Below are 24,434 nucleotides of genomic sequence, written 5' to 3'. Positions count from 1 at the left end.
ATAAATGTAGTATATTCATCACCCCAATGACCACCTTGTGGGATTTATGCATTTTGCTATACATATTAAACTGTCACCATAGAAGAACTGTCACATAATGGGGAAGGGACTCTTCACTACCTATCACAATCAAGTTATTCAGAGAATACTGGGAAGAAACAGGGAAAAGGGACAACAGCGTCTATAGGGGAGTAGGAGCTGCAAAATGACATGTTACCATAGTGCATGCATAGTGTGCACACCACTACAACACAGTTGTACAATTACAATTTTGTGGAGTAATCTCACCCCACCCAAAAGACAATCATGTTCAAGGGATCAGAGGATCACAGGAAGACCCACCAGATGGGCACTTGCTAATCACAGAACAGAATGGGATCATTCTTTCTTCAGAACCTAAATAAACTTTATTTCATAAGAAAGAAGAATTCTTAATGCATCATCACCTTCAATGCAATGAACTTGCTCTATGGCGCTATAGATATTTTAATGGATTTTTGTCAGCCTTTAAAATAATGTTGTAGGGAGTCCTCTTTCTCCTTGTGTACTTTTGTATCTCCTTTGCTTGTGGTCACTGGAGGGTTCATGTACTCTTGATAAATTGCTTTCTTATATCCACAGTGTAAATGCCCTTATCATTTCCCTGCTGGTTTCATTCAGCACAGTTGCCTCTGGGGATACTTTGTCAAAGAGTTCTAGTTTCCTTATACTTCATTTCCTGGTACTGATTTGTCTGATTCCACCCCATCCCCCATTTCTAGCAGTTTAGTCAACCTTGAATAAATAGGTTTGTAAAAATTAATTTAAAGTTTGCAAAAGATAAGGGATTGGCAAGCCTGGGGATTGAAGTCCTCCGTCTTACTGCAGACACTCACACTGCAGAAATATGAAAGGCAATGTTATGCCAAAACCACTCACAATTAATAATTTTATTTATTTAAATGTACAAGGCAAGGCCTTTGCGAAGGGCAGAAAGAGCACCATATTTTCCGTATAGACAAAAATCATAACATACAGTATGTGGATCTATTCATGCAATAGCCCTACATATTTATAAATCTTCATCATGGAATATAGAAAAATGTTAGTTTTTTGCAGACATAAGACTGGCAGTCTTTTTGATGTGGTTAGGATATTAGGTATATGTGCTGTGGGCTCTTGTGCTTTGTCTTCAACCAATTTCTTCTTCCTTATACCATTTGCTTTAAACCTAGTGTACAATTACATTTTCACATAAAGCCCAGTCAACTGTTCCTTGTATTTCTTTGGAATTCCTTGCACTTTGTAGCTTATAATCCACAAACTGGCCCAGCCAGTTTTTATAATTCACCAAAATTCAGGCTGAAATAGATCTCTTAAAAATGCACAATAATTTGGGTCTTTTTTTGTTTGTTTGTTATTACACATATTGAACCTAACTAACATGGCTACAAATTCGTCAGATTTCCTTAATAAACAGTGTTTGCAAACCCACTGCAAATCATAGATACAAATACTGGGTAGCTGAGAAATCCTAGCCAGCACTAGGTAAAGGTAAATGTTCCCCTTGACTTTTTTTTAGTCAGTCGTGTTCGACTCGAGGGGGCAGTGCTCATCCCCATTTCCAAGCCGTAGAGCCAGCGTTTGTCCGAAGTCAGTTTCCATTGTCACATGGCCAGCGCGACTTAGACCCAGAACGCTGTTTACCTTCCCACCGAAATGGTACCTATTTATCTACTCGCATTTACATGCTTTCGAACTTCTAGGTTGGCGAGGAGCTGGGACAAAGCGACGGGAGCTCACTCCGTCGCGTGGATTCGATCTTACGACTGCTGGTCTTCTGACCCTGCAGCACACAAAGGCTTCTGCGGTTTAGCCCGCAGCACCACCACGTCCCTGCATTAGGGTTCTGCATAATGCAGGTGGAAAGCCATACTGCCATTAACTCAAATCGTGGTAGGAAAGAGACATTCATACGGCAGGAAGAGGGACAGATGGATAGCACCGGTGACATGCTCCCAATCTTTTCCTAAGAACATTCCATCTTCATCAAGACTTAATTAGAGATCTAGAATGTTCATTTTTGGAAATTGTTGGCTGCTGGAAAAGTTCTTTGAACACATGTTTATTTTCCATTATTGTCATATACCATATTCTTAATATCAAAAGTTGTTTTGTGTAACCATAAACCTGAGATGTGAAGTATGGAAGGTGAAGACATTAGAGGTCTTGGCTTTACCTCAGAAAGCATTTTTTTTTAAATTTTATATCTTTTTGACTATTCAGTGTTTTGTCCATGAGTTTATAATAGGTAACTTATGAGCAAAAAAGGTATAAATCTTAAATAACTGCTGATTTGAAATATGTATATATTTCATGCCTTTTTATATATGCTTTTTTACATATGGGTGAAACCCAAAAATATTAAACTGTTGACATGGGAAAATCTCCCTGTAACCTGCAATTATCCATCTGGTGTCCACAAAATCTACTGAAGAGAGTCTGAACAGCTTTGACGTGCTACCAGAATAGGGTGAGGGGTTGGAAGGGAAAGAAAGGCTGGTCACAGAAATGGAAGTCTGTTTGCTTGGCATAAGAAGTGGCACAGTATATCTCTGCATATAAACTCACACAACAGCAGTTATCCAGGATGGGGAAGTGTATCTTGACAGTTTCATATACATTCTGTAGTTTATCCAAAGGAAATCAATTTATTACACACTCCTCAACCACATGGGTAAAGTTCCTCCCCAAACCCAGTAAATGGCACCTAACTGAAGTCTACAAAAATAAAAAGTGGATTGTAAGAGGTAGACCTCAAAGAGATTTGTCCTACCAGGTCTACTGCAAAATCCCCACTGATTCAATGGGCTTACTCTAGTTGTGACTTATTACTGGATTTTGGCCAATGACTTTTATTAAATGCAATTAACATGTCAGTAAACTTTACAGAAAGCTCACAGGTACACCAAAAATATGGTAGCTGCCATCATGTTGAGGTGAAGGAGCAGTCGTCCTCAGGCACCTCTCGTGGCTGCCCATTGACTGCTGCCACCGGATCACCTCCTTCAGCACCACTCATGGGCTTCCTTCGGGCAGGGGACAAGACAGCAGCATGAGCTGGAGCATGAGCCCATGAGTGGTGCTGAAGGAGGTGATCCGGTGGCAGCAGTCAATGGGCAGCCGCGAGAGGTGCCTGAGGACGACTGCTCCTTCACCTCAACCTCCTTCCGTGTATAAGACAACCCTCAATTTTGCCTGTAATGATTTTAGGGAAAGGGGTCATTTTATACACGGAAAAATATGGTAGCTGCCATCATGTAGCACCACAGGCTCTGGTGCTGACTGTTGTGAGTTGCTGGCAACATCTGGAAGGTCATACATTGCCCATCCAATGCATTGTTGTTGCTATGAGGAATTTCTAAGCAACTGCAGAAAAGCAAAGCCTTAGTGGGACTATAGGGCTGTAGTACAGAAAGAGTCACAATCCAGAGATTAGAATATCATACCGCAGACAAATAATACACATTGGAGCTGTGCATTCATAAATATGCAACTTCAGATACTTATTTCAAAACAGGGGTGTGGGGAGTAATTTTGCCTTGTTTTGAGGAGCTCCAAAACCCCTAGAGCTCTTCACACACCTCTTTTTTTAAAAAAAAAAAATAGTACACATTATGATGCAAGGGGGCTTTTTGAGAGGGAAAAAAAATCCCAGAATTTTGTAAGAAAAAGAAAATTTGTGGCTGGAGCCACAGGGGACCAGCCTTCCAAGCTTGAGATATGTGTATGTATACCTTCCAGACTTTTGCCCACTCCCAACCTAGGGTCTTGTCCTTTCATAACACTTTTACAACTCAGTTTTTAGGTCTATCCATATACCTTGACCGTCAATATCTCAGTCAAAAGGGAACTAAGGACCTGCCTGCCTGCCCTTCTCTATGGACTTTTGCAGTTGTCTCAAAAAAAGATATATCATAACTAAAACTTGTAAAACTATATTATTAGAGATGTGTAAACAGCTCCAGTATAGACAGCTAATGATCCAGGCAAATTTTCCCCACTCTGAAATTCTGAGGTGACAGGCCTCCCCTGTTTATACCATGATCTCCCCCACTCTCCAGCCTTGATTTATCTTCAAACACCCAACAATTATAAATTGCTTTATAACTATCATACCCCACGTCCCATGAGACTCCCAACCCACTTATGTGGTAACGGCTCGTTGTAATAGATGGAGATGGAGGCAGGAGGCCTTTCTTTTTCCTGCTCTGTGGTGACACTGATAAAGGAAAAAAGTCATTTTTCTCTTCCCTTTCCTCTTCGTGACACTCACAATGCTAGTGTAGCACTATTCCAGGAACTCTGCCACTTGCAATTTCTCCAGGGCACATTAGTCCACATCTCTCCTGGACACCTCTTTCTTCTTCCTTTCAGTCGCAACTAGAGCCAGGTCTGAATGGGTTGGTGAGGGGTCAGAAAATCTGACAGGCAGCAAAAGCCAGTGCCCTAACACTCATCTCTTAGTGAAAAATGCGCTGCAAGGTGTTGAGGTTCATATGGGCTAAAAATTTACAAATGTTGGCAACTTCACTAAATACTAAATAAGTAGATATGAATGCAAAAGTGAATACATTTGTGCCAGCTTTTTTAAAAAACCCTGACATAACCAACACAGTGATATTTTGTGACTCATTAATAAACAAAGTAACATTCATAGAGGGTTTGCATTCAAGGTGTGCTATCAAGTAGGACTTGATGAAGGCAGTTATTGTCCAGATAAATCTGCGAGTTTTATGAAGCTTGGGAGAAGACCGCCTATTCTACAAGGTAGAAGTACTGGGTAGTACTCTTAACTTTTCAGTTAGGAAAATCAGGTTTTGAGGCAGGCACATACAATGCAATTTATTTCAGATTTTTGTTTTTTCTGGGACAATGCCAAAAGTGGTGTCATATTTTCTTTTGAAAATATTCCTGAGACTGCTTGAATCCTTTAGAGGCTTTTATACCCAAGACAGCCTACATATGTTTCATACAGGACATGAAACCATTGTACTTAATGCATGACGTCACTCTTACAACACTGTTTCCTTAGGTAAACTGGTAGATTTGTTTAGTTGAAGCTCTCAATACTCCTGAACACTATATTTTATTGAATGCTCTTATTCACTGTAGTTTTGCATTACGTGATTTCTTTCTGACGTTCTTTTCTTTATTTCTATTACTAACTATACACATTTATTCTTACTTCACCCATACTTTCCTTCTGTATTCCTTACCAGACTATCAGCAAATTCTGAATGATTTCACATTTATAACTAGACATTCTTTCCTTAGAAGTCAATCCAGTGTATTTTCACGGGATTAATTTAGATTGTTCAGTGACAGCATAAAATACTAAACAAGCTGGAAGAAAATACGTGTGTGTGTGTGTGTGTGTGTGTGTGTGTGTGTGTGTGTGTGTGTGTGTGTGTGTGTGAGAGAGAGAGAGAGAGAGAGAGAGAATATTTTTGTATTCTCATATTTTAGTTTGAATTGAGAAGTTTTATAGGCTGTGGTCACACTAGATAAATGCCCCCATTTTCTGTGTCTTCTGCTTCCTGTAGAGTTGCATATTGCAGTCACATAACATATGTCCTGTGACAGTGGTTCATACTTCTTAAACTGTTCCACATTTTAAAGTTAAATTAGGTGCGGTACATTCAACTACACCCCTGCATTGGGGTATTTTTCTTCCTCCTTTTGTGCAGTTCTCTGACCCCCCCATTCCCTCCCTTTAAAAAAATACGGGTACATTGGTATGTTGGCAAAATACTCTTGCTGGCCATGTACTGGTCTGGGGCATTTTTTGTGTCTGTTTCTGCGCTGTCTTGCCCTCAATGGTGAAGCACCCACAGCCCTTTTGACAGAAGCATACCTATGCAACAACATTCCCGTTTCATTTATTTATTTATTTAAAAATTAAGAGAGTCGAACAACAGCCAATGGTAGCGGTGGGACCTTGAGATGTAAAGGAAATGACTCAGTTTTATAGTACACACTCTATGAAATGTCTGTTGTACTGCGTGATGAAATGTGGAACAAATGTAATAGTAGCCTCCCAGCGGGCTGGAATTGATGCAGAGACAGCACAAGAGAATCGATAATAACCGTGCATTGTCTGACACCCCCCCCCCCAAATGGTCAAAACTCACAAGGAGTAACTCAGAAACATTTTGGTGGTGTGACCGCGGCCACTGTCCGATAGAATAGTACCGTATTTAGATTTTAGGCCCAATACATAAATAACCATGGGCACACCTTATTTTTAATGAGACAATTTAATACATACCAATTCCCATTTCCCCAGTTTATTTTTTTAAAAAACAACACTATCTGATTCACAAGCAATTACAATATTAAAGATAAGATGGAAACAGTATTTTTCTTTGTCCAGAAAAGCAGACAGATGTATTACACAGCCTCACTGTCATGATAGCCCAAATACACAAGAGGAAACTTAGTGAAATTATGGACCAGATGCAGCTGGATGGTTGTATAGAATAAAAAAAGAGAGGACTTATGTAAACTTAAGGCTTCCTCTAGCATTATTCTTCCAAAGCAATGAGTTTTATGAAATCTATACAGATTTAAAAAATACTCATAAAGTTCCTCATCCTCATTGAGACACCTCAGGAATCTGCAAGCTCTTTGAAATTTTTCTTCTATATGTAAGAACCAAAAAAGTGCTGTTCTTCCTCATCAAGATCCCTCTAATTTACATCAACTTTATCTCTGCAAAACAAAGGAAAGCAAACACATACAATGATCACAAAACAAGTGGCTGATGGTTTAAAAAGATGCAAAAAAAAAAAAAAAAGCCATCAGCCGCTTCTGATCCTTAAAAGTCAACATTAGGAAACAGAAGGAGAATAAGTTTGCCATTCCTCATCTCTGCATGTGAGGACACAAGAAGCAGGGGGTTATATCCCTAGCTGAGGGACTGCATTTTAAACCTCTACACAACTGAATAACATATCTAATACATGGACCTGTGTGTATAAAATTTCAAGAACCCTGGATCCAAATACCTTCATGATTGCAGATGCTACCCAGACAAACTGGCCTCAAGACAGCAGAAGTGTGACACATTTTTACTTCTACCAAAAGGGAAAGAATTGTCAAGACCAGAGGGAAGTCACAGTCAGATGCCTGACAGAAGAAACTTTTAAAGTGTCAAGTAATTTTTGACTCTATAGTTAATGATTAAAATGCTGAGTGAGCCCATAGGCAACGCTTTATAGAACTCTTGTCTAAAGCATGATGGTATAAAAAGGGGAGCAGTATTCTAATGACTAAAAAGAACCTAAAACCATATGAAGAGCCTGGAAAAAAAATCAGAATGGACTATGGGCAACTGGGCAGGAAAGCAAAGGAAGTTGGGAGCTCAGGTGCTATTTTCATCTGTACTTCTGACAGAGGGTCAACATCCAATAGAGGATTTCAGAGGTAAACCACTGGCTCAAGGGACGGATCCATCAAGAAAACTTCGGATTTCTAGATCATAGGCTACACTACCTACATGAAGGGCTCCTGGCAAGAGATGGGCTGCAACTCACAAGAACTGGGAAGAACATGTTTGGCAGACATCTCACTCAACTCATCCGAAGGGCTTTAAACTAAATTTGCAGGGTAAAGGCGGACAATCTTTTGATTCCTGACTCTGGGCAGAGCACAGCTGACAAATAATGCTAAAGGCAGACCCAGGGAGTTCACGACCAGGAGAGCAAACAGGGAGTTTGCTGCGGGAGAGATAGGAAGGAGATCAAGGAGACAAAGACAGAGAGGTAAGTGGATTTACTCTAGAGGAAAGGGTCTGAAGTGTGCCCTTAACAGGGACAGCCGGGTGCTCAGCAGAACAGGAAGGGGGAGGTCTCCTTAACAGGAAGAGCTGTATGACTGGCCTAAAAGAAAGGGGAGTGTCCTGATTGCTGCTGAGGGCTACAAGTAGCAGCTATGAGTTCTTGGAGGTTCCTTTTGATTCCTGACTCCAGGCAGGGCACAGCTGACAAATAAAGCTGAAGGCAGACAGGGATCTCATGACCAGAGCTTGCGAACAGGATAGCAAACAGGGAGTAAGCCACGGGAGTTGGCCAAGGGGGAGGCACCAAACAAACTTTTTTGGTTCCTTTGAGTATATGCACAACTACATTTAAACTAAAAAAAACAAGAGGGACAGTTCAAAGTAAAAAACCTGGAAGGGATTATGGAGGGTGGAGACAATTCAGTTGTGCTGACCTTCAAAGTCTGTGCTATGTTTGTCTTTGTTCCTGAGTGCAAAATGCTGTATACATGTAAGAAGTGTAAACTTGTGGCACTGTTAGAAGAGAAAGTCAGAGACCTGGAGGAGCGAGTAGCCACACTCAAGTGAAGGTGAAGCCTACATTGGTAGAACTCTTGAGCAGCAGCACCAGCTCTCAGAGGGGGCCCTGATGGTGGAAGAAAACCAAAACACTGTAGTGGACGAAAATGCTGTAGAGGCTACAAACATAGTGGAGGAACCACCATGGAAAATAATCACAGTTAGGAGCAAAAGAAGACACTCTTCCCTGGTGGAACTACAAAACTGGTTTCAGTTACTTGAAGAAGAGTCTGTTGGCCAGCATGCAGAGGAGACCCCACAGGAGCACAGGAGTATGGCTGAAATGCAGCAGAATACAGTTGCTGAGCCAACACCCTACAAAAAGAAGAGGAGGAGTGTAGTGATAGTAGGGTCCTTCCTGCTATGTGGAATTGAGACCGATATATGCCGGGAGGATCCATGGACTCGCCATGCTGTCTCCCTGGAGGATGGAAAAGGGATGTGATGGAAAGATTGCCATCACTCATAAAACCTACAAATACATACCCCTTTCTTCTTGTCCACGTGGGAACAAACGACACAGCCAAGGGGAGCTACCGAGAAATCATGTCTGACTTTGAAGCTCTGGGAAGGAAACTCAAGGACTTTGGGGCCCAAATAGATTTTTCATCCATCCTACCGGTGCTCAGAAGAGGAATTGAAAGAGAAAGGAATGACTGGCTACAAAGGTGGTGTTGTCGAGAGGGATTTGGTTTTTGGGACCATGGGCTAAGCTTCCTGGAAGAAGGGCTGCTAGCAACAGATGGCTTGCATCTAACAAGGACTGGGAAGAATGTGTTTGTCCACAGCATGAAGAACCTCATCAGGAGAGCTTTAAACTAAAATTGGAAGGGGGAGGGAGACGCAAGCACAGAGTTAAAAGTAGATGAAGCCTTACACACAATAAGAGGAATGGACCAAACTGATCAAAACGCCAACAATACTGTAATAGGATCAACAATTATAATCACAATAGTAATCATAATAATCATAATAATATTCATGAAAATCTACAAAGGCAAACAGGCCACAAATCACACAACCTCCAGTGTCTGTATACGAATGCCAGGAGTATGGGAAACAAACAAGAAGAATTGGAAATTTTAATTCAGGAGGGTAACTATGACTTGATAGGAATAAGTGAAACTTGGTGGAATGACTGCCATAACTGGAATACGGCAATTGAGGGATATAAACTGATCAAAAAGAACAGAGAGAATAAAAAGGGAGGTGGAGAACAGGGAGAAGTGCAAACTACTGCACCCCAGAAAAAGAAACCAAACACACACTTACAAGATGGGGGATACCTGGCTCAGCAATACTACAAGTGAGAAGGATCTTGGAATTGTTGTAGATCACAAACTAAATATGAGCCAACAGTGTGATGACCAAGCCTTATTATGAGGAAAGGCTGAAAGAACTGGGCCTTTTTAGCCTTGAGAAAAGAAGACTGAGGGGTGATACGATAGCATTTTTCAAATATTTGCAAGGCTGTCATACAGAGGAGGGGCAAGATTTGTTCTCCATCATCTCAGAGTGCAGGACACACAACAATGGGCTCAAGCCAGATTTCGGTTGAATATCAGGAAAAACGTCCTCACTGTCAAAGCAGTTCAATAGTGGAACCAGTTACCTCGGCAGTTGGTGAGTGCTCCAACACTGGAGGAATTCAAGAAAAACTTAGATAATCACCTGGAAGATATGCTTCGATTGTATTCCTGCACTGAGCAGGGGGCTGGACTTGATGGCCTCGTAGGCCCCTTCCAACTTCACTTTTCTATTATTCTACGATTCTCTAATCTCTAGGACCAAACCCAGAGTACAAACCCCTAGACACTGAACTTGACAATGAGGAAGGAAGTGGTGAGAAGAAAGGTACACTCAAGTATAAAACACAAGACACAGTAAGCAAACAAAAGGGCAGTTGTAAAGGGTTCCGATGCATATACACTAATGCTCAAAGTATGGGGAACAAACAGGGAGAACTTGAAGTCCTAGTACGTGAGGGCAAGTATGACACTATTGGCATTACCGAAATTTGGTGGGATGAAACCCATGATTGGAATATGCTGCTAGAAGGATATAATTTGTTCAAAAGAAACAGATCCAACAAAAGAGGAGGGGGAGTTGCACAGTACGTAAAGAATTACTACTCCTGTACAGGAGACCAAGGATGAAAGTCTTCCTGAAGCTCTTTAGGTGAATATTGGGGGGAAATGAATGACATAGCTGTAGGTGTGTACTACAGGCCACCTAACCAAGCAGAGGAAATAGATGAACATTTTGCAAATCAATTAGCTGACATGTGTAGGAAACACACCACTGTAGTAATGGGGGACTTTAACTACCCAGATATCAACTGGGAAACCAACTCTGCAGCAAGTGGGAGATCCAACAGGTTCCTGGCGTGCCTGGCTGACAACTTTATCATCCAAGAGGTGGAGGAGGGAACCAGAGGGTCAGCCATACTGGACTTAATACTTACTAGTAGAGAGGAAATAGTTGAGGAAGTGGAAATTGTAGGAACTTTAGGAGAAAGCAACCACGTCATATTAGAATTCACCATCATTCAGACAAAGGTAGCTGTACCAAGTCAGACTAATGTTCTAGATTTTAAGTGAGCTGACTTTAACAAACTAAGAGATGTAATAGGAAGGATTCAATGGATGGAAATGCTGAAGGGAAAAACAGTTCAGGATGCTTGGGAAACCCTGAAAGGCGAGATAATAAAGGCCCAAACCAAAACAATACTACAGAGAAAGAAAAACAAGAGACGTCTGACAAGACCAGTGAGGATGCACACAGAGCTAAGGGACAAAAAGGATAAGTATAAAAAAACTGAAAAAATCTGCAAGGATGGAGTCAGGAACGCTAAGGCTCAGAATGAGCTAAGACATGCAACAAATGCCAAAAATAACAAAAAAAGTTTCTTTCAACACATAAGGAGCTAGAGGAAAGTCAAGGAAATGGTTGGTCCACTAGTGGGAGAAGATGACAAGAAGGTGACACGCAACAGGGAGAAAGCAAAACTGCTCAATTCTTTCTTTCTTTCTTTCTTTTTGTGTCTGTATTTACGCAAAAGGAAAAATTGGTCCACTCTGTCAAAAGCAGCACTGTGGGAGACAGGAGAGGGAAGCAGGTCAAATAGGTAAGGAAGTGGTAAAAGAACACCTAGCTGCTTTGAATGAGTTCAAGTCTCTTGGACTGGGTGGTTTACATCCCGGGGTACTAAAAGAACTGGCAGATGTGATCTCAGAATCACTGAATGAAATCTTTGAGAGTTCCTGGAGCACAGGCCAACTGCCAGAAGACTGAAAAAGAGCTGATGTGGTTCCAGTCTTCAAAAGAGGAAAAAAGTGGATCAAGGAAACTACAGACCAATCAGCTTGACATCAATACCTGGGAAAATCCTGGAAAAAATAATCAAGCAACAGATTTATGAGCACCTAGAAAATAACAAGGTGATTACTAGAAGCCAACATGGGTTTGTTAAGACCAAATCTTATTGCCATCTTTGATAAAGTGACTAAATTAGTGGTCCAAGGAAACACAGTGGATATAGTATACTTCGACTTCAGTAAGGCATTTGATAAGGTAGACCTCAACCTACTGCTGTGCAAGATACAATGAAGTGGGATAGACAGCGCAACTACCAGATGGATTTGCAGCTGGCTGACTAACCACACTCAATGTGTGGTCCTGAATGGAACCACATCTATGTGGAGGGAAGGGTGCTCCTTCAAGGTTCTGTCTTGGGCCCAGTGCTCTTTAACATCTTCATAAATGGCCTGGATGAAAGGATTGAAGGAGCACTCATCAAATTTGCTGATGACACAAAGTTGAGGGGGAATTGCTAATACTTTGGAAGATAGAGTCAACATTGAGAAGGATCTAGACAGACTTGAACATTGGGCCCACCCAATAAGATGCAATTCAGTGGTGGGAAAAGTAAGGTCCTGCACTTAGGCAGGAGAAACCAGATGCACAGGTACAGGACAGGTGGTAACTGGCTCGACAGTAGTACCTGTGAGAGGGATTTATGTGTCCTGGTGGACCACTGCCTAAGGATGAGTCAGTAGTGTGCTGCAGATGTCAAGAAAGCCAACACAGTCCTAGGCTGCATCAACAGGTGGATAGTATCAAGCTCACGGGAAGTAATAGTGCCACTCTATACCACGCTGGTGAGGCTGCACTTGAAGTACTATGTCCAGTTCTGGTCACTACAATACAAAAAAAGATGCTGAGGCCTGGAAGGAGTGCAGAGAAGAGCAACAAAGATGATAAAGGGACTGGAGGCTAAATTCTATGGAGAATGAGTAAGAGAACTAGATATGTTTAGCTTAACGAAGAGAAGACTGAGGGGAGACATGATAGCAGCCTTCCAATATTTGAAGGGTTGCCACAAGGAAGAGGGCATTTATTTATTCTCCATGGCGCCTGGGGGTAGGACAAGAACCTTCTGATGGGTGGAACCGCATCAGAAGGAGATCCAACCTGGAAATAAGGAGGACTTTCCTGATGGTGAGAACCATTAAGCAGTGGAACAACTTGCCTCCCGACATTGTGGGTGTGCCATCACTGGATGTTTTCAAGAAAAGATTGGAAACTCATCTGTCTGGGATGGTATGAGGTCTCCTGCCTTAGGCAGGGTGTTGGACTAGAAGACCCCCAAGGTCCCTTCCAACCCTACGACAATTCTATGATTTCTTAGAAAAGTAAGCTGTGTGTAGTTCTGCTAAGTAATATTGATAAACATAATGAGCAAACTCCCACAGATTGTAAAGAAACTATGCATATGATGAGTCATACCATAAAGAAGACCTTTGGAATCAAATTCAGTCTAACAGATTAGCCTGTAACATGTGTTCAACACGCGGTGCAAACTTGGCAGTATTGAGCTACTAAGTTATGCTATAGCCACCAAAGTCAACACTGCTTTCTTTTTTCAACTGAAGGGGAAGGAGGGTTTTTGATTTATATTTTATTGGGGTTTTGAGATACTGTACAATTCAAAGGAAATTAAATCCACACTGTGCATTAAAATAATGGCAAGTGGTTTGTTTCATTTATCAAGTGCCAGGAAGTGCAACACTAGATTCTTATTTCTTTTATTTTTCAGCCAGTTAAGCTTAGGTGTAGCTATGCAAGACCTCTTGCTGACCCAAAACTACTGACATAGCTTTGGGCACTGCAGGAGTTCAGGGTGTCACAAAGGCTCTACCTCAGCTGAACATATGTTTAATTACAGCACACACATGCTATCCTAGTCTGTAAGAGAGACCTGATACTAGAAGCTGATGCTGTTTGATGACATCCTATAAGACTTAGTAATTCAGCATGAAAACTCAGCAGCCTTAAGAACTGCCTGAAAGAATCACAGATTATAGATCATAGAAAATAGATCTTGTTTGTAATTAGTCTTGGGCTAAATAGTTTAATTGAATTAAATTATGTCTTATGATCCTGACGTGTTCTATATAATAGGTTCGTCATGAATGAAGATAAGAATCATCTGTGCCAAACAGCAGTATTTCTTTTCATTTCTAGATAAGGGATAGGTAATGCCAGGTAGCAGCCAGGTATATATATTTGGAAGTATATAGTGTTATAAACTGCTGAATGTTTTCAGATACAAGAAGTACAAATGCTTTTCCTTCAGAATATTTGGAGAAGAGCAACCCAATCAGTTCCAGGTTCTCTGAGGCGCTTAGGCAATGTGCCATCACATGGCTGTCACTGTCCATTCATATGACCTTGCCTTGTGGGCCATGTTTATATTACTGCAACTATGGTAAAGGCAAGTGAAGGCACGTCCCCACCTTATAAACACTAATGTTTTGTAAAGAAAAAAAAGGGTGAGTTCATTTTTTTTTTTTTGCGCCATGGCCATAAAAACAGTATGAAAGAAGCATAGCTGAATCAGAACTGTATAAGTTGCTTCCAGTCTGGGGGCCCCTTCAAATGTGCCTGGGGCCCCCTAGGGGGCCATATGGCCCTTGTTGAGAATGGCTGATGACTAACGTGAGTCACAGCAGCAGATATGAAACGACATCCAGTGAGCTCTTGAGTTTTCCCTCTTTTCTCTCCATGAATTTAAAATTTGTATCCAGTGGGGAACGGTTTGTGTTCTAGTTATTAAATTTATACAGAAAAGAAGACTTAGAACAGAAACTTCAAATAAAGAGGCATCAACCTTCTTTCTCCCTGACTCTATATCACAGATTCATTTTAGGTTTAAAAAAGGGAAATATGATTCTCTAATTTGCTGCTTGAACACACAGATGCTCACACTCAGGTATTTAACATTTTAATTGCCTTTTGAAATTAAAAGCATTTTATTAACCATGTGTTTTGAGTACAGCAAAAGTGACAGCAAGTTAGGTGTTAAAAAGAACTCAGCTCTAAGCGCCACTAAATTTCAATTAAATAAACTGGTTATTTTAAAACAGTCAACAAGATCTTCATTAATTCCTGTCTCTATGATCTAATTCCAAGAAGAAAAATTTAGATGGCAACTGGGATTATGTAGCCGAAAGCAGAACTTCAGTTTGTTCACATATGATGCTTGCTGTCTGCATTTTTTTCATCCCTCTGCAAAACTTTGAACCTCATCCAGCTTTGACACACTGCCTCTTCAGTTAATAACTATCAAGTTTCCCCTTGTCTCCTGTCTACTTTTCTTTGAGGCAATTGCGCACTCAGCACCCCGAGATAATAACACACATCTATAAGATAAAAGCAATGGCATTAATGTAATTGTCTGCCTCTTTCTCTTTAGCCTATTTTTTTCCTTTTCAGTTTTGACTGCTTGTGTGACACCTGTTTTTGTCTCCTCTGATCCTGTGACAGGTTTTCCGCTGACAAGGTTTTTGCCTGACAGAGGTTCTGTCAGACAAGAACATAATAAAATATGAAGAACTGCTTGTCAGAGTTTCTGCCAATGCTTGCATGAAGTAAAAAAAAAATGGTTGTTTTTTAAGGGGCCCTGTGATGGTCGCTTTGGTGTGTCAGGAAAACAGCCGTCTTCAGCAATTCCTCCCAGCTAAACAGGTGTTTTCTTTTTTGTTTTCTCATGCCCTTCTTTCTTTCTTTTTATAAAAAGATTGGTCAGGGAAAACATGAGCACTAAATGTGGAAAAATACTTTGTCCTAAATTATGCTAGCAAAACATGAAATTATTATTTTGCATATGCATTAGGGCAGATTCTTTTAAAAAATGAACAACAAAAAAATGATACAAAAAAGTAAATTGATAAGTTAGTCTCTTCCCCATTGTCCTTTTAAACAAACCTGGCACTTGCAATAGTTACAACACACCAATATTGAGAAACACCAAAACATCTATGGCATGTGAGCATATTAAGGCTACAATCCTATGAACCTTTACTTGGGATAAATTCCCCTGAATCCAGTCAGGCTTGTTCCTTGGTAGACACTTACAGAATTCAATTGTCAATTTCACAGACCACCTGTATATACTGATAAGCGGTAAGTTTATACAGTACAGATTGTATAGATTATATAGATTGAGACAGAAGTACTGTACTTGGGTTGCATGTAATTGAAAGTGAGACTAAAACGAAGAGAGGTTAGCATATATATATATACTAACTCTTTTAATGTAAATACTATGCAAACTGACTATTTGCACAGCAAATGTCTTCATTCCAGTATTTTCCATACTCTGAGTTTAAAGTTCTGTCTTGTTTCAGTACAATCATATTAAACATTTCTACTTCATTCAATGCCTTAATGTACATGCAGCCAAATGTTTTTATTCCCAGTGAATGGTGTTTACAGCCCCTTCTTCCAGGTTTATTTCTCCTACATTGTTGAACTCTTAGGGTTAAGATTGCTTTTCACTCTTTAATTTATGTACACGCTTCTCACACCATCATCTCTGAGAAATCGGAAGAGAAGTTTTCTATAAACCACCCCATCACTTGGGTACAATGGACTGCTTAGGCTAGAAAGACGGACATACAGTGACTCCATCTCTTAAGAGGCCTCTGACTTTTAACCATGCATGTAGGCTATTGTGAAAGACGTTGCCTTGCAGTGACGATAATGGGCAGGGTCCAACCCAAATTACAAAGATCCTGATCTGCTCTGTTGATGCAAGCATAGACTGATTATGTTATCTTCAATACTTTTTTCAATCACAGAGTATATGTCACTCTTCTCATATTCCCCATCTGTTTGTTCATGGGAATATTACCAAATCATTGCTATTCTTCCTAGGAGTTTTCTGCCCATTATTCAATGGCCTATCAAATCATTTTTCTATTTTGCTGCATTAAAATAGTCACTGCTTGTCGGCCTAACCTAAATTCCAACAAAACTGTGGGGACCATATGGGCTTGAGGAGATCACAAGCTAAATATGCCATATGCCCTCTTGAGCTCACAGGAGGAAACATGACATATACATCTCCCAAATTAAAAGAAAATAGAGAAGTTCTTTAGAATCTCCTCAAACAGCTTTATTAATTCCTTTAAGGCAGTGGTTCCCAACCTTGGGTAGTCCAGGTGTTATCTGACTGCAACTCAGAATTCTTCACCACCAGCCATACTGCCCAGGGTCTCTGGGAGATGCAGTTCAAGAACACCTGGATTACTCAAGGTTGAGAACCACTACTTTAGAGAATACTCCTCCCCATAGAGAAAAGCACATATAAGTGGCAGAGATGTAATCTACTCTGATGTACTCCTATAGAAGTAGCTAGTGTTGATTTCTTTTGTTTGAGTATCTTATGTACTTCAGCCTGATATATTCCATGTGCACTGCTGGATAAATCAATAGTGATTTCAAGCATTGTAATTAGGGGAATATAAGTTAATTAAGGTAGTTTTACAAGCACCCCCTCATAACTGACACTAGCCATGCTCTTATAAGGTCCATAAGATACGATGATCCTCGCAGCATGATTATAATTTTAAATCATCCTTCCTTTGTGCCCTGTAATGAGTCAGGACACTTGTGCACGATTGTCATAAAGTTCATCTACTGTGACCGTTTCCTAGTTTGGCTCCAGATTAAATATACTCCAGCAAATTTGACTGCAGTCAATTAGAATGTAATTAGAGAAATCTTTAAAATTGTTAAGGGTACAATCCAGAATGCACTTCCTATTTCTGAAATCCAGATGAGATCAGAATAATTAACAAACCTCAGGTGGTATACTGAACTAATTTGGGGTACATTCTGTACTAAAAATAATAGAGATACAGTACAGCCAAATAACATTTCTCAGCATAAAGAAAGTCTGCCATCAATAAACTTTTAGATGTATGGTACTGAAACAGATGGAGGCAAAGTTACCTAATCCAATATAGCATCTAAAGAGATAATGACATTTTTATTCTTGTCATCAAACACTTCTCTTTTAATTTAATGGTGTTGTGCTTTAATATAGTGATAGTGAGTTTGTTTCACTTACAACACTTCCAATTTATATTCTGTTTAACCTGGTGAACTTTGCTTAATTAAGATATTCCTATAAACAATTAAGCCTCCTGTAGGATCATTAGCAAGATATAAAACTTTATGATGTAATAAAATGCAATAAAATTATAAAGTCACAGCAGTTCATGAGCAGAAGAATAAGGTGTTCTTAAAGGCAAACAGGGTGTTGCCTTTGTATAAAATCCAAAGATTTTCAAAGCTCATTATACATTTGTCATAACTTGCCTACAGACTGACAGACAAGGCATTTTTTCCAATTCTGCAGAACAGATTATCAGAATATAGAATAATGAAGTTTGAAGGGGCCTATAAGGCCATCAAGTCCAACCCCCTGCTCAGTGCAGGAATATAAGTCAAAGGATATCTGCCAGGTGGTTGTCTAAAATTTCTCGTGAATGCCCCCAGGATTGGAGCACTCACCATCTTCAGGTAACTGATTCTACTGCCATACTGCTCTAACAGTAAGGAGGTTTTTCCTGATATTCAACTAAAATCGGGCTTCCTGTAACTTGAGCCCATTGTTGCATGTTCTGCACTTGGGGATCGTTGAGAACAGATCCTGCCCTTCCTCTGAATGACAGCTTTTCAAGCATTTGAAAAATGTTATCATGTCTTCCCAGACTCTCCTCGTCTCAAGGCTAAACATGCCCAGTTCTTTCAGCCTTTCCTCATAAGGCTTGGTTTCCAGCCCCCTGATCATCCTTGTTGCCCTCTTCTGAACTTGTTCCAATTTGTTCACTTCCTTCTTGAAGTGTGCTGTCCAGAACTGGACACAATACTCAAGGTGAGGCCTAACCAGTGTTGAATAGAGGGGGACTAGCACCTCACGGGATTTGGAAACTATACTTCTATTAATACAACCTAAAATAGCATTAGCCTTTTTTGTATCCACATCACACTGTTGGCTCATATTTAGCTTATGATCTCCAACAATTCCAAGATCCTTCTTGCTCGTAGTTTTGTTGAGCCAGGTATCCCCCATCTTGTAACTGTGTGTTTGTTTGTTTCCGAGATGCAGTACTTTGCACTTATCTCAGTTAAATTTTATTCTGTTGTTTTCAGCCCAATGCTCAAGCCTATCCAGGTCATTGTGAATTTTGGTTATGTCTTCCAGGATATTAGCTATTCCACAGAATTTTGTGTCATCCACAAAATTGATTGGTGTGCCCTGCAGCCCCTGATCCAGGTTATTAATAAACATGTTGAAGTGCACCGGCCCTGGGCTACTCCACTTGTTACTTCCACCCAGTTTAAGAAGGAGCCATTAACCATCAGCCTCTGAGTATGATTAAGTAGACAACTATGTATCCACATGACTGGTGTTCTATCCACACCACACTTCTTTAGCTTGCTAATCAGAATATCATGGGGCACTTTGTGAAAGGTTTTACTAGAGTCGAGATATACAATGTCTACAACATTCCCTCTGTCCATGAGGGAGGTTACCCAATCAAAAAATGAAATCAGATTAGTCTGGCAGGAATTGTTATTGACAAACCCATGTTGGCTTCTAGTTATTACTGCATTTTTTTCCTAGGGGCTTGCATAGTGACTACTTCATAATCTGTTCCAGAATTTTCCTTGGGATTGATATCAGGCTGACTGGCCTGTAGTTCCCAGGTTCCTCTTTTTTCCCTTTCTGAAGATAGGGACAATATTAGCTCTCTTTCAATCATCTGGAAACTCACCCATTTCCCAAGATTTCAAGAAAACAGTGGACAGTGGTTCTGAGAGTTCTTCTGACAGGCCCTGGTAAGGTATTCCCTGACTATATGTTTATCAATCCCTAGCTGCAGTCCTTTCCTCTCCATCTGCACTTCACATTTGTCTGGAGGGTCATAATGTGTCCTTTAGTCATGGGAGTTGTCCCACCAATTCCTATCAAGTCATATTTACCCTCCTGAGCTAAGATTTCCAGTTCTTGTTTGTTTCCCATATTCCTGGCATTCACATATACTGTAGACACTGGAGATTGTCTGATTTGTGACCTGCTTTTCTTTGGGCGCTTTTATGGATATGGTGATTAATATTATTATTGGCCCTCCTGATGATAGATAGATAAAACTTTATTACGGTCAAAAGACCAGCCACAAATAAAACATCTAAAACATATAAATATTCTGTGGCCAAATACATTCTTCCCAGTCCTTGTGAAGTGCATGCCATCTCTTACCTGAAGTCCATCTTCTAGGAACCTTATGTTGTGCACAATATTATTATGCACAATAAGAGGAATGGTCCCCAAAACCAAATCCCTAACTTCGACACCACTTTTGTAGCCTTCCTGTTGAATATAAGGCCCTTCTGTTAAGGACACCCCCCTTTCAATTAAGCAGAGCACATGGACCTGACTCTTAAGCTGAGCACATGGTGCCTAGGGAATACCTAGCGGGTTACTCCAGGTCCCTTCCTGGTGTTAAGCTAAAAACACTCACCTCTCTGCCTTAGTCTCTTTTGTCTCCCAAATTCTTTTATCCCTTCCTTCAGCAGACATTTCTTCCTATCTCTCCCCATCCCTCCTGTTAGCTGCTCCTGTTCACTCACTCTGGTTGTACACCCCCTGGGACTGCCTCAGTCAGCAATCACAAGGCCTTGGACAAGGGTGCATCCAAACTCTGCAGAAACTTTCTTTGCCTCATCAAGAGAATTTCAAAGGTGGTGGGGGGGAAGAATGTAAGAAGCATGGGAAAACACAGGAGGGCAACAGTGTTATTTTCCCCTGCTCTAAAATTCAGAACTTGAGCAATGGTGATTAAATAATATCAGCCTCATCCAATTACAGCACTTAACTTTGAAACTCTGTATTTTTCAAAGTCTCAGAGTTACAAACTATACTAACTATAGTATATATTATCCAAGTGAACATGTCCAGTGAAAGCATGCAGGTATATCAGTGAAGGTGTTCAAGGATCAAGCCTGCTGCTGTTGTTTTTATTAAAAGGCAAGACTCAACAGTAATTACGTAATAATGACTTTTTTTGTCAAACTGATTAAAAGACAATTATGATACACCAGTTTATACAGAAATGGTTTGTAAGTAAAACTTAAAATGGTTTGTTTGTAAAAATATAAAATTTCTGTCAGCAACTAGCTATTCATTTTCAATAAGGAAGAAAATCTAGGAATTGGAGTACTTCATTTCAACATACATAAAGCTCGGAAAACTATCCAAGCTGCAGACATAAAACTTTAATCATGCATTTATATGCATTCATTGTAGATATTTAATAGACATGACAATATGAACTCCTCTCCCTTCAAAAGCCTCTCAAGTCTCTTACAGATGCTTGAAGTACCTTACAGCAGTGGTTCTTAACCTTGGGTTACTCAGGTGTTTTTGGACTGCAACTCCCAGAAGCCTTCACCACCAGCTGTGCTGGCTGGGGTTTCTGGGAGTTGCAGTTCAAAAACACCTGAGTAACCCAAGGTTAAGAACCACTGCCTTACAGTACGTACTCGAATTTGGCACTAATTAATTATCAGATCTGACAAGAAGGATATAGAATCCTTGAATGGCCATGTCTTATCCTGGTACCTCCTTGATAGTCTTTTTCTGCACCCAAGTTGGCGCTCGATCAGTTTTTCCATGTTCGTTCTCATCCCCCTCTCCTTAGTAGATAACAGATTCTTTTCTTTTATCTCCACATGAGATAAATATTACTAATAGTATTTACATATTCACATAAAGTCCATATTAATATTTATAATTTCATGGTATTTTAATTTTCTCTTGTTTTAAATCTTGTTTTGTAAGCTGCCTTGAGTCTCAATTGTGGGAGAAAGGTGTCACATAAAATGAACCACCAGGCAAATGGAGATAATACTATAGGCTACAGATTTTAATTAACTAAAATTAATCAGTCTTAAAACAAAATATCCTGAACATGTTTGTTCTTTGATACCCATGAAAGTTTGCAAATATTAGATTTCAAAAGCTTTGAGCTATGGTGGACACAACAGACAGAGACTCGTATTCATTTTTGCCATCATAACTTCCAGCAACTGCACCCTACATGTACAACCAACACGAAATATTTTTTTAAAAATGATAGCACAGTTTGGGAATGTAGCAGTGTACACTGTAGAAATATAGAAAATAGGACATTACATAAACTTATCATCTATCACATGTGGTTTTTTTGAGAAACTGATTTCTTTTGTGTGAGATCAGAAAACGTTAACAGAAAGTTAAAAGATGATATAGCAAAATTCTTGTGTGATTATGTGTTACAGTAAGCAAAAGGAACTTCAGGCTGTTCTTACATAAATGCATAACAGAGAGAGAAAACAATAAACCTTAGGGACTCCCTGAGAAGAGAGAGATAATTTGAATAACTAGCCATTCTATTAAAATCCTTGAAACAAAAAAACAAACAAAAAACATATAACAGCATACAACATAAATGATCAGTATCAGGGATAAATAAATTATGAATATTGGGGAAGGGGCAGACTTGCAAAATATGTCTAGTGGTATACTAATTAAATATAAATTAAAAGAATGTTTTCTATTATTATTCTGACAGAAGTTAGGAAATGGCATTAGAAAACTGAGTTAGTTACACATCATGAACATACGCAACACACCAGGCAAAGTGGAGAATTTTAAAATCTAATTATTTCAGTGGAAAAAATTTAAGAATGTTGTCTTCCCAGTGAAAATAAAGATAACTTTATTTTCCTTAAATTAAGCCTGGATTCTGCTAGCAATTTTTTTGCTTGCGTCACAAAAAGTGGCTGTTAAGAATGTTAAGAAAGGATTTTCTGCTGTTACTTTCTTGTTTTAATTTCTTTTTCCATAGTAGCACAGATCTGCATTAAATCAAAATGCTTATAAAGTGTCAGTGTTAACTGTAAAAAAAAGTTTTATCCTATAACATGTCTCAAAATCTTTCTTTTCAAAAAAAAAATCTTGTCTGCTTGACAACTCCAGACCTAAGAAATGGTTTAGCCATTTTCAAAAAATTAATAAATCTCCCTCAAAGCTAAAAAAACATAATTCAAGTTTCTGCTGGAAGCAAATTTAAAAAGTCTAGTACTTTAAACCCTTTAAACACCAGAGATTCAGACAAGGAACAACCAATTCCTTTTTAAGAGCGGCAGTGGTAAGCATAGGCCACTGTTAGCTACGCAATTGTTGGCTTGAGCATTAAAAAACACTGATGGTAGGATTACTACTTATAGTGGAAGCGTGCAGGGTCGAAACTCAATAAACCAAACTGATGCCAACAGAAACACTTACCCTGCCTCAGAAAGAAGCCTGTGATGGATCTGTTCCTTTTACTGACATGCTATATTTTCCACTTCTGAAGAATAGTAGTGGCAGGAAGCCCTAATATTGAAGATTCCTCCCCCCCCTTCAAGTGGCTCTGGAGCAGATTCACCCAAGAAAATATGAGAAAGTGGCCATCAGATTTGTGTGGCCTCTGCTACAAGCAGCCACAAATTCCTTTGGTTGTTCATAACAGGTCCATCTTTCTCAAAGTCTGATATTCTATGAGCCCTACAGTATGTATGAGTTCTACACATTCTTTAGTCCTTCCCAAATATTGTATGCATTTTTATTTCAATCCCATTGACATCTATTTTTCAAATATAAATAGTTTTATATTCAAATATAATTTTAATTACGTGCAGTTTCCAAAGATACACATAGTTTACAGTGCATGTTTCTTTGCTAAAACTCATATGTGCCAGTATCAGGAGTTATGAAATTGGTATTTTTCTGTTTTATTTTCTGTGGTATTACCACATACCTTCATTACCTCTAGAATCCATTACTGGAATGGACTGGGCATGGGGCTATCTTTGTTTTCTTGAGAAACTTCAGTTAGAGCAGACTGCCGTTATATGTCAACTGGCATTCACCCATAGGGTCATATTACATCTATTCTGTAATACTTGTACCAGTTGCCAATTTATTTTTGGACACAATTCAATGCTGGTTCTTCTCTTTAAAAAGACATGTTTCAGTGTGGGATACTGTACTAATTTGTCTATACAGTGTAATCTGCTGTATAGAAATCTGCTCTTTCTATTCCTCCTGTGGCTGAAATGATGTTGTTTATGAAAATAAACTGGTTATATAAGAAAACATACGTACAAATGGCAACACATTAACTAACAGCAATTCACTACTGCAATTTACGCCACTGCATTTATGCTGCCATAACTAACCAACAGGATCTGGTCCTATCAGTAATCTAATACTAAATACAAATAAATGAAAGCAGAAAGAAAGGCAATTCATAATGAGACTGTGATGTAATTACATCAGAAGCATTTTGAATGAATAGCTTTATCTGCAGTGATGTCCTATTCTTCGAAATATAAAGGACGGTGTTATTCAAGTGTATGTAGTATGGCAGTGTCTCTCAGGATACTACTCACTTCTGTGATCATGGAAGGGCAATTGCACAAAGGTTTCCTTGCTCTCTGGCAGCCTCTTCTCTGTGTTATCCATCATATACAGACTGTGATTACAGATGCAGAACAATAGCACGCAAGAGGAAGTGGTGGGGAATGCTGAGCAGCTGCTTTTACAATTATGGGCTTGTTTCAAATCAATTTTACTGTACTTTGATTGTCCAGTATCTATCTTCCATGCTGC

The 24,434-nt window shown here is 39.6% G+C and overlaps 1 protein-coding gene across 10 annotated transcripts in view; it reads right to left on the bottom strand.

The window, feature by feature from the left end:
• Nucleotides 1–24,434, bottom strand: part of BNC2 (basonuclin zinc finger protein 2) — a 651,492-nt gene that overhangs the window by 163,178 nt on the left and 463,880 nt on the right. The gene's annotated exons all lie outside the window — the stretch shown is intronic.

Source organism: Pogona vitticeps, chromosome 2, assembly GCF_051106095.1.
Source record: "Pogona vitticeps strain Pit_001003342236 chromosome 2, PviZW2.1, whole genome shotgun sequence".
Lineage (NCBI taxonomy): Eukaryota > Metazoa > Chordata > Lepidosauria > Squamata > Agamidae > Pogona > Pogona vitticeps.
This window is presented reverse-complemented; position numbering and strand designations above follow the sequence as displayed.